At 38.3% G+C, this 21,065-nt stretch overlaps 1 protein-coding gene and 1 long non-coding RNA gene across 2 annotated transcripts in view; one reads left to right on the top strand and one right to left on the bottom strand.

The window, feature by feature from the left end:
• Window positions 1–21,065, bottom strand: part of gpr4 (G protein-coupled receptor 4) — a 46,370-nt gene extending 25,305 nt beyond the window's left edge. Inside the window, exon 1 of the mRNA XM_032544890.1 lies at window positions 20,939–21,065. The gene's annotated coding sequence lies outside the window, so the exon portion shown is untranslated. The remainder of the gene's footprint in view (window positions 1–20,938) is intronic.
• Window positions 2,984–10,490, top strand: LOC116707629 (uncharacterized). The gene is made up of 3 exons (XR_004336536.1): window positions 2,984–3,181; window positions 10,071–10,235; window positions 10,336–10,490. It is a non-coding gene; the product is annotated as an uncharacterized LOC116707629 (long non-coding RNA).

The following is a 21,065-nucleotide window of genomic DNA, read 5'->3' as shown; positions in this document are numbered from 1 at the left end:
AACCATGGATGCAGTAACATAATGCAGAGTTCTGCTGGTTCACGCTCTGCAGCCTCCAGATGGCTGAATACGGCTGCTTGCTGCAGGGCGTGAGGGACTCCAAACACCTCACTGTAATTCCCATGTGCACTGCTACTCAAAAAAAAAAGAAAAATAACTTTATGCACTACTAAACGCAACCCTCTTAATGGTAAATGATAGCTTTGCTTTGTTTTCATATTTGTTTAAATCTAATTTGCGAATCTGAAGAGAGAGAGAGAGAGAGAGACAGAGAGAGAGACAGAGAGAGAGAGAGAGAGAGAGACCATCTGGACACGTTTCGGCTCAGATAAAGGGAATTATCTTGTAAACTGTCCTGAAAAGTAATCCAAGAGAAAGAAACGTAAAATGACAAACTTCCATATTATTTTATATCTTTTTAGTCTTAAGAACAGAGCAGCTACTAATCTGTATTTTTTCAAAGAAAAATTAAGAAAAAAAAAACTGTAGTTGAAAGGAAGCCATGTTGGCAGTTTGACTCAAACCACATTTGAGAAACAGCAGAGAAGTGAAATAAGTTGCTGTGGTCAGATTTTCACTTCCACACTGCAAAAACACAAAATCCTACCAAGAATGTTTGTCTGGTTACGTTTGGTTTCAAATATCTTAGTATACCTGAAATAAGAAAAAACTAAACTTACAAGTAACTTTTCAGCAAGAAACATGAACTTGTTTTAGATCAATAATTAAAATTGATTTTTAAAAAAAGTACTAATTCTATTGGCAGATTATTTCACTTATAACAAAACGTTTTTCCCATGTTAAAAGTGAAATAATTAGCCAGCAGAACTAGAACTAGGTTGCTTGGCAACGGGCTGAGCTGGGGTTGCTAGGTAACAGCGGAGTGGAATATTCTACCAGTGTTGAACCAGAACTTTTACTCAATATAAAGAAATTATTGACCTAAAACAAACTATTATATCTTGATTAAATGAAACTAAAAGATCAATATCAATATCAATATCAATACGTCCAATAAAATATTCAATAATTCGATCCGGAACCGCACAGCATTCTGGGAGATGTAGGCGGAGGAAAGACGTTAGCCTCTCAACCTCTCACAGCTAGCTATGCTAGGTTGGTGGAATCAACTCACTCTCTCACTCTTTGGTTACCTAGCAACTCAGCTACTCTTTGGTTACCTAGCAACGACCTGCTGAGCAAACCAGAGGCAATTTAAGCTTTTGCTAACATAACTTCTTAAAAATGAACAACAGCAACGTGGATAAAACAGGAAATGTCACGCCAACAGTTCGGTTGTGTTTCAGATTTTTATAACAAAAAACTAATCAATGATTATCAATATTGACTGATATGAAATGTTTAAATGTTTGTATTGTGACGTGTTTTTCAGCCACACCGCCCTGTTTGAACAGAAACACGTTTCTCCATCACTGTATGTCAGCGGATGAAGCAAACAAAAGAGGAATATTCAGAAAACGGTTTGTTTGCTCTCCTCTACGTTCCTGCGATAAACGCTCATCTGAGACGGATCCCGTTTTTCTGCTGCGTCACCCGGAGCCGGTCCGGCAGCCCAAACATCGGCGCTCATGTTACCGGGCGGAGCGGCGCCTCAGAGGGCTGATACCGGGCTGATACCGGGCAGATACCGGGGGGATACTGGGCTGATATCGGGCTGACACCGGGCTGATATCGGGCAGATACCGGGCAGATACCGGGCAGATACCGGGGGGGTACCGGGGGGATACCGGGCAGATACCGGGCAGATACCGGGCAGATACCGGGGGGATACTGGGCTGATATCGGGCTGACACCGGGCTGATATCGGGCAGATACCGGGCAGATACCGGGCAGATACCGGGGGGATACCGGGCTGATACCGGGCTGATACTGGGGGGATACCGGGCTGATACCGGGCTGATATCGGCCTGATACCGGGCTGACACTGGGCTGATACCGGGCTGACACCGGGCAGATACCAAGCAGATACCGGGCTGACACCGGGCTGATACCGGGCAGATACCGGGGGGATACCGGACTGATACCGGGCTGATACCGGGCAGATACCGGGGGGATACCGGACTGATACCGGGCTGATACCGGGCAGATACCGGGGGGATACCGGACTGATACCGGGCTGATATCGGGCTGATACCGGACTGATACCGGGCTGATACCGGGCAGATACCGGGCTGACACTGGGCTGATACCGGGCAGATACCGGGCTGACACCGGGCTGACACCGGGCTGATACCGGGTAGATACCGGGCTGATACCGGGGGGATACCGGGGGGATACCGGGAGGATACCGGGGGGCCTCCACTTTGGGCTTGTTTGCTGAAGCGTCGTGTTACAACCTGTTGTTAAGTTTCATTGTAATTATCATGATGTAGTTTTTAGAGCCTCTGCACACAGAGGAGGCGGGAAGCAGCAATTTGAAATCAGGAAACAACTGTTTTCCAGTAAAAACTGAACCGCAGCGTTAACTCTGTGTCATACACTGTAAAAACACAACAAGTCCACATGACAGACACATACAGCGTCATTTATAGCTGGTTTACGTAAGAAAAAGAGTCTGAATTTACTACTATTTTTAAACATTCATTTTAAAAATGTCAGTTCTTCTAACGAATCAAACCCGTCCAATAAAAAGATAAACATACTTAGAGTAATAATAATAATAAAAATACACATTTTCCAAATCAGTTTCTGTCAATAAAAGAACTTATGAAACTTTAACAGAAACTGCAGGTGTGTGTCTGTGTCTGGTGAATTTGTTTGGTTAAAACTTGTTTGTTTTTCATTTGGTGGTAGAAAATCCAGAAATTTTAAAGAGGTAAAAGTAGAGAGACTTCATAATAAAATGACTCTAAAAATACTCCTAAATGTACATTTGTTTCAAAAATTCAGAAAGTATTTTCACTTTCAATACTTTATTTATAAAAGCAAGTCTTTACTTTCACTTTTTTTTTCTCACCCCGCTGGCTGTGAGTTTAAGTTCTGATTTAGAGAACTGATATTTATCGGAGCGTTTCTTTCTGCTCCGTGTGTCTGCAGGTCGGTGATCTCTCACCGCCTTCCTCACATCCTGCGCCGGAGGAAACGCTGACGGATCGCCGCCTCCTGCAGGGTCACCGTTATTACAGCGATCCATCACCGAGCGGCCGAGTCCATCCTCCAGGTGAGTCACAGCAGATGGGATTACAGCAAAGATGAGAGGGTATATCTGGACAAGCCAGACTGTATTATTAGAAACTAGCAGTCTGCTGCAAGCTAATCAGTTTTTGTTGAATCCGTGTCAGGAAGCGCGGCGGCGCGGCGGATTCAGCCTGCAGTCTGCAGATCGAGTCTCCAACCCATTATGTGGTCTGCAGTGTGAGCTGAACGTCTCAGTCAGTTTGTGCTATTTTTAAGCGAGAACGGCGCTGGTTTTATTCATGCACTGCAAAAAGAAACTAGTTGAACCAACTTAATTTATGAAGTTTAACCAACTCAATATATTACGATCTTCTAACTCAATTCATTAAGTTCATCCAGCTCCATTCTGTAAGTTGTTTTTAAACTGAAGTTATTAACGGTGTTTAAAATGACAAATTTAAATCAGTCTTACTCAAATCATTTAGTTTACTTCAAATAAAGGAGGAAACTAATAAATGATATCTCTCTTTTATCAGGTTTTTTTTGGCCCTTTACTTGAAAGTAATTAGTCAGGAAACTGAAAGTGTGCCGCATGTACAGTAGAGGGCGCAGTAGCGTCAGCGTTCTCAGCGTTCTGCCAACCGCCATAAAGAAGAAGAAGTGTTCAGTGTTTGCGGAAGTAAACATGGAGGCTAACAGTGGAGCTTAGCTTACACATTTCAAGTTCTCGTCCAACTGGAGCAGCATAGTAAAAACTTAATCCTCATTATTATCCGTCATGGTTGTTGTTTTTCTTGCTCGTATCAGGATACAGAATAGTGACAATGTCGAGTATCAGTGACGTTCAGGTCGGATGAATGCGATCTGGACGTTGGGTCACATTTGAATCGGATACGTATCGGATATGGGTCGCATTCAAAAAGAATCCGACCTGTGAAATGAAAAGATGAAAAGATCTGATGCGGGTCGCATTACGTCAAAACATGGGAATTGGGTCACTTTGGGCTGCGGTGTGAACGCAGCCTGAGGTCTCGGTTCTGCTGAGCGTCTGGTTGGTTCAGGATCTGTCCCTGGTGAAGCTTCGTCATGACGTCAGACTTAAGATACGAACACACCATTGAACTTAATTATTTCAAATACACTTTTGAGAGCGCGCTCTAAAAATACACCTTTTAGAGAATAAGATCTGAAGTATTTCTATTCTTGAGTAAAATTTCTGGATTCCACATAGATTAACACAGAATTGGAATTTCAAAAAATTTTAAAATCAGAATTTTTAGATTTAAGTTGGAATTCTGAAAAAAAAGTATATATTTTTTTGTCAGTGGCACTAATCCCCTTCCGTATCCTTGTGACTTTTGTTTTGTTGATGAATAAACTTTCGATTCGTTCCACTAAACATCCTGTCCAGCGAATCCACTTGATGTTTTTATTTTTCAGCAATGCTAAAAGCTGCCGTTACATAAATAATCATCTCTGTAGCTCTAGAGAAGAGAACGAGCGGGACATTTAGTTGCTGCCTAAATGTTTTAGTTGTAATTTATCTCCAGTTGTTGCTGCAGAGTGAAAAGTGTAGTCGCTGAGTCGTCGTCTTATTGTGAACACCTGAGAGAGCCGAGCCGTTAGCTCGCTGGAATAGCTTTCCACTTATTGTCATGCAGGCTCATGTTTTCCACCTCCATTTTTAAAAATGTTGCCGTCGCGTGAAGCTGGAGGAACGCCACAGCTGATGATGAGGAAGGCTCTTCATCACATGGAAAATAGCAGCTAAGAGTAGCGCTAGATTTTATTTTCTTACCTCAAGAGTCCAACCTCTTTGCTTAAATATGCATTGATTTTATCATAACTCAAACTTGAAGTATTTCTGTATTGTTTTTCTGTTGGGTCAGGGGTGCCCAAAGTGCGGCGCGGGGGCCATTTGCAGTACCTTGACGGATTCTGTGTGGCCCACCAGATGGAGACTTTTTTTTCTGAGATAATGTGAAAAATTTATTTGTTAAATCGACAGTTTGTTATGAGGCAGATAATCTGTGAAGAGGTTGATCTGCTCCACTTCCTTCCTGGGCCGAAGAAATGCCCCAAAAACCACCAATCAGAGCCAGGAGGCGGGGCTTAGATAATCACAGATTATCTGACTCTTAATTAGAGGGGAGTAGAAAAACTGTACTCAAGTAAAAATAGCACTCCTTTAACATATATTTACTCAAGTAAGAGTAAAAATGTATTTAGCAAACAGTCGACTCAAGTACTGAGTAACTGATCAAATTATCAATCATTTAATATTTAAAAATTACATTTTGGTTCGTGTGCTGATGTAAAGTTAAGTGGAAAATTTGGTAATATAGTACAACGCAGCAAAAATACCCCCAAAAGTTTGTTTTTTTTTTCAAAAAAAGTTACTCAAGTAAATGTAACTAGTTACTCCGCAGCTCTTAGTATATTTTCGAAAATGTTTTTCCCGACGTTCGCTTAGAAACACTTTCCACTTCTCCTGTCAGACATTAGCATGACATCCTGGATGACTGAGAATCTGAACCACTGCTCTCCAATTCCAGTTTTCAAACACTTTTCTGCGACTTTGATTGTTTCTTCACTCCAAAACACCTGAATCAAAAGAAAAGTTAATGTCCAGTTTGCCAATTAGGTAATTTAACTTTTAGATTAAAAAAAAAAAAGCCAAAATTTCTGATCAAACCTCGAAGTTTCTTCACATTCCCCAACAACTGATTCATAGAATAAAGCAATAATCCAGCTTCCCTGCTGTGTTAAATGAATCACTCAGAAATATTTAAGGATTTAGAGACAAAATGCAACAGCATAACTCACTGCAGACTTCTTCTTATCACAACAACTCAGAGCGCAGCACTGCATGTTCATGCACCTCACTTCCTGTTTCCTCATTGGGCACCACATTGGTCCAAAAACAGGTTATTTATTTCTAGAGCGTGCCTATTTACGGTCACTACGCTGAAAAAACAGCAACAAAAATCCAAGAAGAAAATTTATTGAAGGTTAAAAGGTCAGCAGAGGCTTTGATCCTTTGTGTAGTCTGGACTGGTTTGTGAAATAATTAGCGCCGCATTCTCCAGGAATCTTTTCCTTCCTTCCTTTCTGGGATTAGACGGATTCCTGATCGACCTTTTCAAAGGTTTGCTCACCGCATTGTTCAGCAAAGACATGCAGAATATTTAGATGTTTGGATTTCTTTGGAGATTATACGTTTGTTGAAATATTTCAAAAGAGAAAAGATTAAACCAGTTTGGGTTGCGTTTCTGTTAGCAATGTGAATATTTGTTCATTAGAACTGCAATACAAGCCTAACGTACCAGGACATTTACACAGTAAATTAGATTTTTCTCTGTTTGTTCTCGCGGCTCAGTTTGCCTCATCAGTCATCCAGGATACACTGCAAAAACACAAAACCTTACCAAGTATTTTTAGTCTAGTTTGTACTGCAAATATCTAGTTTCTACTGTCTTAAAATAAGACAAAACTAACTTACAAGTAACTTTTCAGCAACATGTAAAGCTTTTTTAAGTAAATAATTCCTTAGCAGTGATGAAAAAGTTCTAGTTCCACTGGCAGATTATTTCACTGCATCGTTACCTAGCAACCCCAGCCAAGCCCAACCCGTTACCTAGCAACAAAATTCTAGTTCCACCGGCAGATTATTTCACTTATAACATGGGAAAAATTAAGTAATCTGCACTTGAACCTTTACATCAACATTAAGGAATTTTTTTTTACCTAAAATAATCTCTTATATGTTGCTGAAAAGTTTCTTTCAAGTATATTAAAATAGAAACGAGGCCTAAAATACTTGGTAAGATTGTGTTTTTTGCAGTGTACTCCAACTTATGTCCACATAGTTCCTGTTTTAAATGTTACAGTCTCTATTATGACCATCTTAACACAAAGTAACAGAGTGTGTGTGGATGTGTGGGTGTGTGTGGGGTTGGGTGTGTGTGTGGGGGGGGTCGGGGTGTGTGTGTGTGTGTGTGTGTATGCATACAGAGGATTTTGAAATACTTCCCTGTAAGCTCTATGACAACAAAACAAAATCCCATAAACCGGATTTAAGAGGGGTCACTCATTACGCTGAACAGAAGTGAAAAGTGTGTTTGAAAGGAGAAAAGAGGCATTCCAGCTACAAGTGAAGGTTAACAGCAGCTAATGGTGGTTACTCATTTCATGCTTGGTTGACTGCTGCGGTCTTTGATTCAGACCCTGGTCGGCTCGACGACCTGCAGGGAAAATTAATGACTTCAATAAAAATGCCACCTGGAATGTTTTCCACGATTCTGAGGTTTACTGGCTACTTCTGACTCTGACCAGATCAGCGGAGCTTGTTGCTGTACAACCAGGGGATTTGGAGGCGTGTGCGCGCCGCTATGCAGATTAGCATGTTGCTGCACATAAGCCTGATTGGCTTTCTGCTGCTGCAGAAAACCAGTTATAATTTACACACCTGCTTTAACAGGTTCAATCCATCCTTCCTCCTCCCCTTTTCTTCTACTTGTGCACTGCATCAATGCAGCAGCGTTGGAGGAACACAGTCATTTGCACACAGAGTCCTCAACCGGGCACTGAACCCCAGACAAATGACCACGCTGTCAGCAGCTTTAATGATGGGCTGCAGAAAAATCTCCAGCCGTTTATGAGGACAAGCTGCAGCAGCGGCGAGTCTCAGGCCGCTGACAAACACAGCCGGACTCACACACAGCCAGCAGAGCGCAGGCGCTAATATCTGATGAAATGTCAAGTAACAAATACAGTTAAAGCTAGAAGTTTACATACACCGAATGAAAAGAAACATTTGTCTCTCATGGTTTGAGTAAAAGGTTATTATAGTTAACTAAAAGCATAATTTTTGATCAGTGAAACATTTTAGCAATAAACCAAATGATGATGTTTGCAGACGATATTGTGATTTTTAGAAAGAAAAGTGGTTAATATTAACTAAAACAAACATAACAAAACAGGAGTCTAAGTTTCTGTGTTGTTGCCATAAACAGAATGTTTGTTCAGTGAAACATTTTAGTAATAAACCAAATAATATTTGCAGACGATATTGTGATTTTTAGAAAGAAGCTTGGTGGTTTCCATTTTTTCTTTAATGTAAAGAAATAAAAAATAAAATGTTCTGTATTGAACAGATATTATTAATGTTTTTGTTATTGTTTCAGTCAGTTTTCATTTAAAAAGTTGAATAATTTATACAAAGTTCAGTTTTGCTTAATCTGCTTTACAAAATTATAATTTTCTTTTATACATAAAGAAATAAATAAGTACTTTACCAAATACCAGTCTTGCGTAATAAACAGAAATAAATTATGCAAATAGCTGCCTTACTTTTTTTTAAAGTATATAGGTCAGGATATTTTTATCAGTGTAGCATGCTGCCAGGATGTAGCTGCTTCCGTCGCCACTTCCTGTCGCTTCTCGCTCTCTCTGATTGGTCGGATCTCTTCTGGTTTAGAGTGTGAAGTGACGTGTGTGCAAATCTAAACTCTTTCCCCTTTAATCTTCATCCTGTGTGAGATGCAAATTATTGGCCTAAATTCAAAACCCACTCGTATCGATACGTGACGATAGAAATCAGCAGGAAATTATGAACCAAACCAAAGTAGGGAAAGAAAAATGGAGTAAACAAGCATCAGTTATAACAGAGCAAAATATCAAACAAGCAAACTGATACAGACTTACATAGAATTCAATGTTAGTATTGTAATAACGTTAAACTTGATCTGGATTAGTTTGTTTCAACAGCTGTGTTTCCATTTACCTTAAAATTGCATAAATTATAATTACAAAAATAATTTGCTTAATTGATTTTGAAAAAAAAAACTCCAGTTTTTCAATAAAAAGTTTATTCGTTATGATGTGGTGGGTTTTGTGGCTTTAAAAAAAAAAAAAAAAACCGAGTGCATTTCGCAAAATATTGCAACGGAAACAACTTTGTTCACATCACTGCAAAAACACAAAATCTTACCAGGTATTTCTGGTCTAGTTTCTAGTGCAAATACATGTAATAATAAGACAAAACTAACTTTAAAGTAACTTTTCAGCAAGATGTAGTGGCTTGTTTAGAGAAATCGATCCCTTGATATCAATGAAAAAGTGCTAGTACCACTTGTAACAAGACATTTTTCCCATGTTAAAAGTGAAATAATCAGCCAGTGGAACTAGAATTTGGTTGCCAGGTGACGGGCTGGGCTTGGCTGGGGTTGCTAGGTAACGGCGCAGTGGAATATTCTACCAGTGGAACTAAACCTTTTTCATTAATAATAAGATGAGTACACAAAACAAATAACTTTTTAGCAAAATAGGAGATTGTTTTAAGTGAATAATTCATTAATATTGATTATATGGGAAAATGTCTTGTTATAAGTGAAATAATCTGCCACTGGAACAAATAATTTTGCATCAATATTAAGGAACGATTGACATAAATCAAGCTTCCATTTCTTGCTGAAAAATTGCTTGCAAGTTAGTTTTGTCTTATTTCAAATGTACTAAGATATTTACACTAGAAACTAGACAAAAATAGTTTGAATTCAGGTTTTGTGTTTTTGCAATGAATGTTTTTGGCTCAAAAAAAACGATTCATAACGAATGCGCTGCGTTTTGTGCGATTCTAGATGATTCTGATTGAGAATTGGTTTGAAGAAAAGACCGCATCAGTATTTTTAAGTCAACACAGACCATGCTGTCATCAAAACCTTTTTAGTATTTTAGACATATCAAAAGTCATTTTGTATTCTTGAAGGTGAAAATTACTTTTTGCTTTTTGTACTTTACTCTGAGTAAAACAGTCCAACCTGTACTTTTACTTTTACTAGAATATCTTTTCATACAGGTGTCTGTAGAGACTGTGAGTAGTTTTGACACCTCTGCCTCTCATCTGCGCCTTTTCCATTTGTTTTGTTTAGATTCCGGTTCTGGGCAGCTGGCCATCAGGTTTGTCATTTTGTCAACATGCGGCGCCGTGCAAAGCTGCAATAAAACCTGCAGCCCCAATGTTTATTCACGCCACTTTCCATGTTTACATCCAACCCGACCCGTGGCACTTTCACAAGAAGCCCGGGTCGCTGTCAGTAAGTGACGATGCATCAGAAGAGAAATTAATTTTCGTTTAATGCTCTACCCAGAATTCATAAAGTTAATTTTAACTTCTTTTTTTTTTCTGGGTTTAAGGCCACCAATTTTCCATGAGGATGAGGTCATGACCTTCAGCAGCTTTAAGAAAGGCGGCTTTTACCAGTAAAACCAGTTCTGCTTGGGAGCTTTGTCCTGCTGGAAATACCCAACTGTGTCCAGTTTTCACTGCAAAAACACAAAACCCTACCAAGTATTTTTGGTCAAATTAACTTCCTAGTACACTTGAAATAAGACAAAACTAACGAGTAAATTTTAGCAAGATATAGGAGCTTGTTTTAACTAAATTATTCCTTACTATTGATGAAAAAGTTCTTGTTCCACTGGTAGAATGTTCCACTGCGCCGTTACCTAGCAACCCCAGCCACGCCCAGCCCGTTACCTAGCAACCTAGTTCTAGTTCCATATTTTTACTTATAACAAGACATATTTCCCATGTTATAATGTATAATGCATTTTTCATCAATATTAAGGAATTATTTACTAAAACAAGCCTCTTCATCTTTCTAAAAAGTTACTTGTAAGTTAGCTTCGTCTTATTTCAATGTATATTTGCAGTAGAAACTAGACCAAAAATTAAGATTTTGTGTTTTTGCAGTGAACGAGTTGTTAAAGAATCTAAAGGAGTTCATCTTTACTTCCTGAAGTTCGTTCTGTATGACGAGAGACGCACCGATCTGAGAATAATATCTGTATCCGTCCCGATATTTAAAAAATTCTAGTTCATCAAGCTTTTTATTTACTTTACATTTATAATTCCTAACTGCACTTTCTGAAACACTTGAAAGAACGTTTGTTGCTGTTTATTTTTTGTGTTTCACCAATGTCGTCAACTTATTATTTCAGTTTATCGTTTATTTTTCATTGGCTGTTTGACTCCTAATTCCACTGACTGAACAAATTAAAGTCGTTTATTTTTGCATGTTTGGCCGTCTTGTGAAGCTGTTGGTGTATTTAAGTGTTTCAAATTTTAGTTTTATGTAATAGCATTTTTCTCCAGAAGGTATTTGACCTGTTCTTGCTTCTGTTATTTTGCCGCGGGGTTTTTTCCCTCCTCCGTTTACACTGATGGAAACAGGTTTTGCTGTGATTCCAGCTTTTGACCTCAATGCTCTTCTTTTTGCTTTAAACATAAAAATATGCACAACAACCGCTGGTGTCCTTTAAGTTCAGCTGTGCCTCTGCTTTCCCCAGTCTTGGATAGTAACTAGTTACATTTATTTGAGTAACTTTATTTGAAACAAAAAATAAATAAATTTTACTGTGCTGTACTTTATACTCTTACTTGAGTAAAATGTCTGGATTTTCTACCCACTGAATGAAAAACAAACTGGGCCTGCCGACATGGCTGTGTGGGTGGCGTACATGCAGGTGAGGGAAAAAAAGACAAAACTATGGAAAAACACAAAATATGACTAAGCATTTCTGGTCTAGTTTCTACTGCAAATATCTTCGTATTTCACCTATTATTTTAGAGATTAATCAATCAAATGAAAATATTGGCACAGATTTTTCTTTTAACCAGTTTTCTTTCTGTTAGAAGAACATTAAAATCTGCAAATAAACAAATAATTTAATTCCTTTTTTAACTGAGAAATTAAACATTTTATTGCCTAAAATGCAATGATATTCATTCCTTAAGTGAGTTTGATTTTGGGTGAAGCTAAAACTGCCACTTGAGGAAATTTGGCCATAAAAATATTAACAAATTAGTTTTTATCTTAAATGCTAAATATATATATTTTGTATAGTTTTGGCTTAATTGCTGCTGTAAATATATATATTTTTTTAATAAGTAGCTTTTTTGAGTCTGTAAACTCCAGTTAACGATTAATCGATTACTAAATTAGTTGATTATATCAATAATCGATTCATCACGATTAATCGTTCCAGCTCTTGTATTTATGCATTTTAAATTCTGCGTACTGGTTTAAGCTTCTTCTGTATTTTATCACCAGTAAAGGATAGGAAAACCATTATAGGGAAACCTTTTAGTATTTTTTTTTTTTACAGGAAATAGTTTTATTTCTGAGCCTCTAAGTCAGCCTGTTATCTATAAATAAATAAATTTCTTCCAGTTTTCTGTGGCCCCTTTGCCTTGTGATCATCTGGCACCAGCAGCAGGCAGCGACAGTATTGACTGTTTCCACACAGACAGATCACATTTCTTCTGATTTAGCCTCTCCACAATGGCTTCCAGTAAATTTTAGAATTGCATTTGAAGTCTTATTTATACAGAAAACTGAGCGGCCAAGCTCTTCTCGCTATAACAACCTTATTTCCTTACTGGTAGCAGGCATTTATCGTACCGTTTATCATTTATCGCGATTTATCACAATAAATGATCATAAATTCCAACTAATGATGTTTGAAAAACCCCAAAACTTTTTACTTTTACTATTTTTTCTGCTTGTTCAAAGAAAGTATCAATAAATTTTAATACATGTGATTAATTTATTACTGTACACTGCAAAAACACAAAATCTTACCACGTATTTTTGGTCTAGTTTCTAGTGCAGATATATTATCTTACAATAAGACAAAATAAAAATTTTAAGTACTTTATTGATCCCAAAGGGAAATTAAATGACTAAAAAAAACTTACAAGTAACTTTTAAATTAGCATCCAGAAACCAGTAATACAGTGAACCTGATTGTTTCTGTCATGAAATCAGAAACAATCTGATTTCATGGAGCTGAGACGAACATAGAAAGGTTGCATGTATAAAAACTGTTCTTTAAATCTGGGTGAGAATGAAGCAAAGCAAATTAGCAACTTTGATTTGATGTTTGGTCATGAAAGCTTTCAATGGCAATCGATATTTCCAAATAAATAAGCTTCCTAAAGTAGGCAAGTCGCCAAGCAATCCATCATTCGGTTTGTAATGAGAGCTGAACCGTCTGATGCTATTCCAGCAGCGTAATTCAATAAAGAGATGGGATGGGATGATTTCCCAGATGTGAGGTCACTGACATCTTAAACCTCCCAGCAACAAAAGAAAATAATAATAATAATAATAATTGAATACAAGACAGAAAAACCTGAACAGCTCAATTCTTAGAAAGCTGCTTCCCCTGGAGCTGCAGGATCACCATGACAACCAACACTGCAAAACCACACAATCTCAACAAGGATTTTTGTCTAGTTTCTAGTGTAAATGTCTTATTACACTTAAAATAAGACAAAACGATATAAAACGATAAAGATATAGGAGCTTGTTTTTAGCAAATAATTCCTTGGCATTGATGAAAAATACTTGATCTATTTCACTAAAAAAATGGGAAATTGTCTGGTTTATCTGCCAGTGGAGCTGCAACATTTTCATCAATTTTAAGGAATTATTTACTCCAAGTAACTCTCTGAGATGTTGCTGAAAAGTTTGCTTTGTCTTATTTCACGTGGAATCAGATATTTGCCCTCGAAACAGACCAGAAACACTTGGTGGGATTTGGTGTTTTTGCAGTGAACAAAGCGTTTGCTGGCAGGAGACGATGTTCCTGATGCAAATCCGCTATTGACTGAGAGCGAGAAAAAAAGACACTCGGCCACAAAATAAAAAAAGAAACGGACTGGAACAAAATCAACACCCCGCTCAGGGACTCCTAATTAACCATATTCCTGCAACCTGATTGGCTGTCTCCCACTCGCCCCCGCGTGTGTGTGCGTGTGTGTGTGTTGGCGTGTGTGTGTATTAGTGTGAGTCATCCCTCTAGCTAGCTAGCAGAGCTGACACTTGTCGCCTTTACAGCAATTACCCGATTAGACGAGCTGTGATCACGGAGGGTGATGTCTCTCACTTCGCAGTTACATCTCACAGTTACAGTCCAAGTTTTCTGAGACACAAACTGAAGTTTACTTTCTTCTTCTTGAGCTTTTTTTTTTTTTGCTTCGTTGGGGCTCCTGAAATCTGATGCTACAATCAGAGTGCAAAGCTCTACCTACCTATCCATCTATAGCTTTTGTTGGACATTGTTTGCTTTTCTTGCACCTAAAGTCCTCACATGCCAGTTGACCCTTACAGAGCATTGTTGGATGCACGGTTAGAAATGAGGACAGCGGGTTTGTGAAGGACAAAAGAAGGAGTGTCTGGCTTGTTTTGGTTTTTTCTAGTACAGAGAAGAATCAGGAAACATCCAGTAAGGCCTAACTGAGGACCAGAGATTCGCTCATCTAATTACTCTTTGGGTGTTCGTCTCGTTGGTGCTAAAATCCAAATGTCGTTCAAAATAGATTCATCTGATATGTGGTCATGATACTTCCCCTTACACTGAGTTCAGGAGAACCTAGAACGTTAAGGAATTATCTTCTGCTTGAGACAAGAAGCAAAAGTTAAGATTTTTGCACAATACGGCAGAGCTAATAGCTGAAGTCCACAAATATTTGAGACAACCCTTATAGCTGCTTATTTTCATAGTTCAAACATTTAATGTACAAACACAGGAAACCGTTTTCGGACTATTGATACTGAAGTCTGATGGGCAGGAGAGCGACTAGATCAACTAGCAATTTCCCAAGCAGAAATTTCTAAGTACAAAATCCATGGAAAAACTCAGAAACACGGCAGACAGTTTAAGATCAAACCACAAACGACTAACCAGAAAAAGTCCCCCAAATCTTTACCAATCTGCAAAAAGACTCACCAAATCGGATTGGTCTCCCAAATGTCTGATCCGTTTAGAGGAGTCTCTGCTTCAAAGGATGACGTCGTTAGCAGGACTATGATGAGGAGGAAATTCAGCCATTTTATTCAGGTCTGTCAGTGTCTCCTTTAGGGACACCAACACTCAAAGGCTGGAGTTGATCGTCTGTCTTTCCCTCATGGTTAGGAAAGGGTAAAAAGTTCAGAAACTTGGCTGCCAATCTCCTCAGTTTGCAGTCATATTCCTGCTAACGACCTGATTATGTGACTCAGGTGTGCTGCAGCGCAGGTAACTCTTAAAGCTGCAGGACTCAGAGGACTGGAGTTAAATGCCCGTGGTGTAGACCACTGTTTCCAAACGCTGGTCCTTAAGGCTCGATGCTCTGGCTGTTTTATTTGTTTCGCTGCTTTAATTCATCCGATTCAGAAGATTTCAGTTCACCAAACACCTGTTAATCAGTCAGTAATTTAAATCAGCTGGGCTTTCGATGGGGGATTTTTCTGCCATAATTTGAGAGCTCTCATTTTCAATCTGAAAGCAGGACTTCATGTCTTTCTTCCCAAAACTTGTAATCCTTCTACTCAAAACTTCAGCGCTCTTTCACATATCCACGCTCAAAACGTGTCTCTGCTCGGATCAAATCTCCGCTTGCAAATCATTTTCTGCTAGTGCCTGGAACAGAAAACTACCGTTGCCTGGCAACCTCTCAGCCAATAGAATGAAAGTATTTTACTGGGTGCGTTTGTTTGCTTCTAGTGGGTGTGCCAATGTGGATACTACCACAGTCTTTCTCAAACTGGTGGTCCCTAGGCGCCCCCTAGTGGTCCGTGAAGTATTGCATGTTAACAACCGTTTATTTACCGTGAGGTGAGCTTAAAGTGTGACGCTACAGTTAGCTTAGCAAAGGATTGTGTTTGGAAATAATAATGGGAAACTGGCTGAAGACCCAGTCACTAAAGAAAGCCTGGAGGTACAGGTGGAAAGTTTCTCAGGTGAGTTGTTAAACTTTAGCTTTTGAACATTATTAAATTACATACCATGCCACAGGAATGCAGATCTGTGCTGGTGACGAGGCGCTGCACAGAGCTGCGCCCCACGCGGACTATCTGCATCTTAACAGTTCATTTATAAAAAAAACATTTTCCCATGTTATAAGTTTAAATTATCTGCCAATGGAATTAGAATTTTTTAATCAGTATTAATGAATTATTGACTTAAAACAACTTCCTATATCTTGCAAAAAGGTTCCCTAAAAGTTACTTTTGTCGTATTTCAAGTGTACTGAGATATTTGCACTAGTAGCTTGACCAAAAATACTTGGTAAGATTTGTGCTTTTGCAGTGAAAAGTTACGGGACACCAACTGCAGCGTTGACTATTTCTGGTCTAGATGGACAGAGATTATTCCACTTGTTTCAAAACCCACAGAGGCATTTCTCAACGCTCCGGTCTCGCTATCTGATGTTTAGCAGTGAACGTGCCATTTCCACACAGCATCGACGATGCATGCGTTTCCAGATGACTGCCTCTGGCCGTTAACAAAGCAGTTATGTTCCCTGTGCATGCCCCACTCGTGTAATTGCTCTGAATAATGAGAAGCATTTTGTTACAAATGAAGTTGAGGAAAATCCAAGGAATGCTCATTCAGAGGAAGGTTCTCATGTTGTTTTATGGTAAATAATGGTATAGTAACGCACTGGGCGTCTATCCTGCTGTCAGAGCAGCTGCTGAGCGTCATTTTTTCCAATCCAGCTGCTAACCACAGTGATTACTGACCACACGGCTCCTAAGTGCTGCTTATCCGAACTCCTCTTGAGGGCAATTAGACCTTCAGCGTTATCTCTTTTACATCCACCTTCCTCTGTAGCTGCTATTTATCCTCTTGTCCTGTCATCATCCTTTTCCTTTACTCCCACTTTCATTTATGTCACTCAGTTTCCCCCTTGAAACTCACCAACCCTTGTTTTCTCGGCAGCCATCTTTTTCTTAAATGGCAAATTAATGAAGAAAAAGCAGATCCAACCAAAACAGCTCAAAACCATTGAGATAAATTCAGATAATTTTTTTTTTTACAAACGTCAAATAGAAAATGTATTTGCTTAACACCCCAACATGTTAGTGTTGTATTTTTATCAGTGTACCTCATTAGCTTGTTTGTTGAGCAATGTTTACTTGTCATTGCTCAATAAAGTTTCTTTAAAAAAAAATGCGAGGAGAGGAAACGGAATTATAAACTGTCAAAATAAGAGCGCGAATATAAATGTAGAAATGTCAAACTTTATTGAACTGAAAGTTTACAAAACAGTTATGTAAAATAATAATTTAGAATTTATCCAGAAAAATTAATTTAATTAATGTTTTTTAAAATAGCAAAAATTCTGAAGAGCTGAACAAATAATTAGCTCTGCTATTAGCGCATTGCTGCGCTGATAGCTAATGATATAAACAAACTAAAGTGAACAGAAATGAAAGAGAATAAGGGGGAAATAATCTGGAATATGTTAACAGAAAAACTGTGACAGTCATGGATTAAATGAGAGCAGATAAGAGACGAACCCAGATCTGCAGCAGTGAGAATATCATCAGTCTGGAGGCTAAACCAGTTAAAATATGACCTTATTTGCGGTTCTGTGGAGTCAATATTTTACCTGGAAATGACACCTGCTTGAAAAAACCCCCCAAACTGAGCCATGAGCTGACAGCTAGTCAGAGAGGAATAACACAAACAGGATATGCTAATGACACCCACCCTGCAAGCAGGACGCCTCTTCCTTCAGCTGCTCCTTATGCAGCCGATCATCTACCTCTATCTCATCCTCTGTCACATTTCTCTGCAAATCGTCCTTCATTGCATCAGGAAGCCCTGAGACTCTTTCCTCTGCTCAGTATTCAGTGTTCAGGTCCAGTTTATTTTCCCATGAATGTGTCAGGATCATCTCAGCCTGTCCAACTTAGTCTGCGGACAGCTAACCCTGCCACCTCCTGTCTTTGGTTAGTAGATGTTTCCTTTCGCTATGGCTCTCCTCCCAGAGTGTCACAAACAAGGGGGCAGCACAAGGAGTAGAAAAAAAGGGAAGAAATTATATATCAGCTGCAGCTGCAACACATTTTGTGTTGCGTATTTGTACGTTGAGACATTGGAGTAGGAGTTACACTTTCCATTCACCTTAAAATTAGACAAATTGTGATCATGAAGATAAATTTAATGGAAACATTCTAATTTTGATGTTTTACCGCTAGGATGAGGGGATTTTTCAGCTGTGTCAAAATTAGTGTATTTAGCACTAAACTGCGATAGAAACTTTTTTTTCGCATCACACCAGTCATGTGTAACGACAGGCGGAAAAGAGGAAGCAGACAGGAAGTGGTAGGAAAATGATGTTTTTTAATAACTTATTGTGTGATCAAACTTTTTTAAAATTGTTTTTCTAATTTAATGGAAACACAACAACCAAAACATTGTGTTTTTTCAACTTTTGTGTCATATCGACAAAGTTTTGCACTCTTCTTTCTAAAACTCCCTGTTATTGGAAACAGGGAGGAAGGTCTATTGAAGGGGTGTCCAAAGTGTGGCTCAGGGGCCATCTGAAGCCCTCGGAACATTTCTGAGTGGCCCTCGGTCTCAGTCCAGCCGGACGATGGAGCTTTGAAAACAAGTTTTCACTGAAAGCATTCATCCAGGTTTTAGTTTGGAATTTAGTTTCTTTTAATAGTACTAAGAGACAAAAACAAACAACAACAACAACATGCAACCAGGTAAAAAAAAAAAGCTAAAAAAACAAGAAAGAAAACTTTGCAATCTGTTTTACTGTTCTTCTTTTTAGAATCTGGCAAATCTTTTTCATTTTAAATCTACAATTTACACATCTCTGGTCTACAGAAATCCAGCTACTTTGTGTTTGGTTTGTTTTTTATTTAGCAGGTAAAAATGAAATAAAAATAGTTTTTGCTATTAAAGTTTTGTGACCCTCGGAGTTCTTTCAACTTTTTTTGGCCCCCATGCCAAAAAGTTTGGACACCCCTGGTCTGCCGGTTTGTAGACAAAAAGTAAGTAAAGCTAAAGATCATCAGCTGTAGCTAGCCACAGCTAACCACAGCTAATCACAGCTAGCCACAGCTATCTAACTATAGCTAACTACAGATAGCCACAGCTAACCACAGCTAACCATAGCTAACCACAGATAGCCACAGCTAACCACTTAGCTGAAGCCGCTCTGCTCATCCTCTGTAGGAGGTTTGATATTAGAAATAGAAAGAGGAGTCTGACAGCAGACGGCTCCGTTATTTTCTTGAATTATTAATAATGTGTCGTTTACAGGAGGAGAGTTGGAAACATGAATCTGGCTTCACTGGATTTTATTTTTGTTATTATTTTCCTGCTAAGATATTTCAGATTCTGCTGCGACTTTTTGTTGAATTAAGTTTAAAAATCCGAGATGAAACAGAAAAGTGGCTTCATTATAAGTCATTATTTCTAATTATGCAAAGATTTGTGCTGAACAAAATGGCCGCCTGCATCCATGATGTCCAAATGTTGTCAATAAAACATAAAAAAAATATTTTAGCTCTTAATCTAAACACAAAGAGTAAGTTAGGTACGATTTAAATCCAAAAGTCAACCAGGAGAAACTGGATCTCCGTTACCAAGGAAACCAAATCAGTACAGAGCGGATCAGAAGTTTACATACCCCCACATGAATTTGGGGCTTTTGATGATAAATCCGAACGATTCTTTTGATTAACTAAAACAGCTGCAATGAATTTTAAAGAAAAGACAAATATATCATTTTAATTTATTTGGGAATTTATTTCTGTATTTTTATCCAAAGATTCTAATAATAATAATAATAATAATAATAATAATAATAATAAATTTTATTTATAAATTTTTATTATTATAATAAATTTTTTCTCTTGAAAGTTGCAGAAAAACATGTAAAGTCCTGGTAAAATTCAGGCAGGATGTTGAAACATTCAACATCCTGACCCTCAGCATGATACTGCCACCGCCGTGCTTCATACAGATGTTATAATCTAAATGAATATAACTGCGCTCGACAAAATAATCAAACATAATCCTGTTAAAAACTATATATTTTTAATATTTATTTTTGCTTTTTTCAAGGGAATATTTAATATAGTATTTATTAATTGTATTAACTGTGATAGAAAAGCAAGTTATTTAAATTTGAAACCAGTTTTCAGTTTAAAACAAAACAAAAAGACAACATTTCACCCCAGAGAAAGAAAACTTCCAACCTGCCAATAAAAATCCTGAAATGACAAAGTTTTCATGTAAACTTCTGACTGACGTCGGTTTTTATTTTTATTTTACTTTTTAAACAGGTGAATAAAAAAGTTCCCAGAAATGTTTGACTCTGAATTAATTACACATTTTCCCTGATCCATCAGAAATCATTTTTACAGAACCAACTTAAGATCCTGACAACTTGTACATGTGAACCACCTGGAATAATCCACCAGATTAAATCAAATTATCATCTGATTGAATCTACAGCCGAGTTTACAGGACATTCCAGTAAAAACTGAGGTTAAAACAAAACACATTCCCATCTCATCCACATTAAAGCTTTTATTTCCACATATCCAGCTACTTTAAGCCACATTAAAGCACAAACTATTCTAAATTTCCTCTTCGGGACCAAAGCCGCGAATCTGAAAGAGCTGAAAACTTTGAAACAACTTCAGCCGGTTCGGAACCGTTAGAGTCCAAACGGTTCCGAACCGGTCCGAAACGACAGCGAACCGCGGGAATCACTTATCAATTATTAATTATCTGCAGTCAACAACGGCAAAGCTGCTAAATATAAGACTGCGGTCAGTTTGAGTTTTAACAAGTTAAAGGAGTAAAAATGATAGATAGATAGATAGATAGATAGATAGATAGATAGATAGATAGATAGATAGATAGATAGATAGATAGATAGATAGATAGATAGATAGATAGATAGATAGATAGATAGATAGATGTTTTTACTCACTTTTTGCTGCTTTAAATCCTCTTTATGTCCCTGATTTCGGCTCGTATCCAGATTAAAAATGTCGTAAAGTCGCAGTCGGTGATCAGTGCGCAGCGCAGCGGCTCCACCGGCGCACTGAGACTCCAGC

The sequence above is a fragment of the Xiphophorus hellerii genome, chromosome 18, assembly GCF_003331165.1.
Source record: "Xiphophorus hellerii strain 12219 chromosome 18, Xiphophorus_hellerii-4.1, whole genome shotgun sequence".
NCBI lineage: Eukaryota > Metazoa > Chordata > Actinopteri > Cyprinodontiformes > Poeciliidae > Xiphophorus > Xiphophorus hellerii.
This window is presented reverse-complemented; position numbering and strand designations above follow the sequence as displayed.